The following is a 2,400-nucleotide window of genomic DNA, read 5'->3' as shown; positions in this document are numbered from 1 at the left end:
GCCGCCGCGAGGCGTAAAAACCTACTCCTACTTTGGTGGATTGATGGGAGGATCGTGATGAACGCGCAACACTCAAGCCCGGCAAGATCGCCTTAGGACGAGAGCAGCTTGTAACGACCCGAACCTGATAAGATTCGATGTCTCTGTGCTCACTGTGCTAGTCCCTGGATCGACTCGCTAGCACACACAGTATATATGAATATTAAATAACAAGTGCATCATTTACTATAATGTATGATCCAGAATTCATAAAGTATTACAAACAGAGCAGCACATAGCTAACTTTATTTAATAATAACAGCGGAAATGTAACATAAGTAAACGATAAGTCCCATCACTACCCACTTGCGAAAATGTTGAGTGAAGACTCGCGACCCTACTGTATCTCACTGATCATCTGAAAATCCTGCAACATGATAAGTTGCATCCACAAGGATCAATACATTGAATGTATTGGCAAATTACACATAATGATAAAAGCAAACCTACATCAACATGCAAGGTATGACAAACAATACACTCAAGTTGGTTTTGTGTAAAACTACCTTCACCTACCTCCACTACATAGGCAAGGTGCACACAAACACAGATGACAAAGATCTTCAAGAAATCTCAAGTGCGCTCAGTCGTGGCGCATTCTCTAGGGACAATAGAGCGCTCAGCCATCAACACATTCACCCGATTTAAGCCCCGAAACCTCAAGTGCGCTTAGCCATGGTGCATTCTCTAGGGACAATAGAGCGCTCAGCCATTGACGCATTCACCTGAGAAAAAGCCCGAGCCTACAGCTATAAAGACTCACCACTTTAATGGATCACTCGACACATGCCCACGTATACCACAACAAGCTAATCACACATCACATAAAGCACACCATCCACGAATATGACAACATGGAATACACAGATCAAACCAAATATATATCATAACACAGCAACTACACATGCATAGCAGAAATATAGGATTAGCTATAATCAAAAGTGCAACTTGCCTTGAACAGTGCTGAAGTACTCTAACACTCAATTTTGATCCGCTTCGCACTCCGGACAATCTATACGATTAACAAAGGCACTGATACATAAACCATACTCACATAACGCCAAAATAAAGTAAACAATAAGGAATTCAAATAAAAACATAATTAACAGAACATAACTGTAGGTATAAATTATCTACATGCTAGTAGGATCACAACAAAAATAATCAACTAATTTGGATCTATGGTTTGAAAGATATGGCCTCCGGAAGGTTTAGTTTAAATTCGAGCAAATTCAAATTTAAACAGTTCAAAAATGTGAAATTTTGGTTCTATGGTATTTTACTGGTCACTACGAGTACACAGGAAAAATAATCGATGAATTTGAAGTTACGGATTTCAAGTTATAGCTAATTGAAATTAGGTGAAAAATATGTAAAAAGGACAAAAGAACTCTCTGTTTTTTTACTGCTGCAGAGGCTGCTGTAGCGAACTTTCACGTGGCGTATTTCTATTGGCTCGGAAGTGCTCACTGTGAGGTCTAAACGGCGAATGGCCACAACTTAAAGGAAAACGTTTTGGTGATAAAAAAATATTGCGAATCAATCTCGGCCGTCCGAGAGAGATCGGACAGACGGGGATGCTCACCGGAGAAACAGAGGAAGGCTGCCGGACTTGGGCAAGATGAAGCACGGCGGCTCGGACTTCGCCGGTGGAGACGTCTAAGGGTGGACTCGAAAAGGATCGAGTCGGATGCGGCGTGGCACGGCGCCCCAGGAGGTGCACTTCTCGGGATCGGGGACGGTCTGCAGAGGCGGTGCCGCTCGTCTGGAGCAAAGGCGACGGTGTTCGAAGTGCTCGGGAGCTTCCCTGTGCGAGATAGATGGTTAGGGCGATAGAGGAGATCAAGGCAAAAATAACAGGAGCAAGAAGAGGTGCTGGGACCCACTATAGGCAATGGAAACGACGACGGCGGAGGTCAGCAGCGGCGAAACTCCGGCGAGATTCGATCTTCTGGTACGGGCGAGATAGGGCACGGGAGCAGGAGATTTTTGCAAAAATCAGAAGAGTCAGACTTGGGGAATATTTATATGGAGGTGGGAGTGCGAGAGGTGCAAGATCCGAGCCGAATCCAGACGAGGATTTGGATCGGGATTGGTCTCCAGGAAGAACACGAACCAGGGAGAGAGATGACAAGGGAGGCCTAGCGGTCAGTGGCAGACAGGTGGAAAAAGAGAAAAAAAATGAAAAAGGCTCGCTGCTGTTGCTGGGCTGCCCGCTGCGCTGCGGTGAAATGGGCCGGTCGGCTAGCTCATGTCGCCTGCTCTAGCGCGCGCGAGCGGAGGATAGAGAAGGTCGAGGTTGTGCAGGCCCATATGGATAGTAATATCTGCGAAGATATACTGTACAGGAAATATATCGTT

At 45.3% G+C, this 2,400-nt stretch overlaps 1 long non-coding RNA gene across 1 annotated transcript; it reads right to left on the bottom strand.

The window, feature by feature from the left end:
* Positions 1-202: 202 nt before the first annotated feature.
* Positions 203-2,200, bottom strand: LOC109772876 (uncharacterized). Its single transcript, XR_002235193.3, has 4 exons — positions 1,926-2,200; positions 1,625-1,846; positions 992-1,051; positions 203-406 (listed from the first exon to the last, which is right to left on the bottom strand). It is a non-coding gene; the product is annotated as an uncharacterized lncRNA (long non-coding RNA).
* Positions 2,201-2,400: the final 200 nt, after the last annotated feature.

This window comes from Aegilops tauschii, chromosome 4, assembly GCF_002575655.3.
Source record: "Aegilops tauschii subsp. strangulata cultivar AL8/78 chromosome 4, Aet v6.0, whole genome shotgun sequence".
NCBI lineage: Eukaryota > Viridiplantae > Streptophyta > Magnoliopsida > Poales > Poaceae > Aegilops > Aegilops tauschii.
Note: the sequence above shows the minus strand (reverse complement) of the source record. Positions and strands in the feature narration are given on the sequence as shown.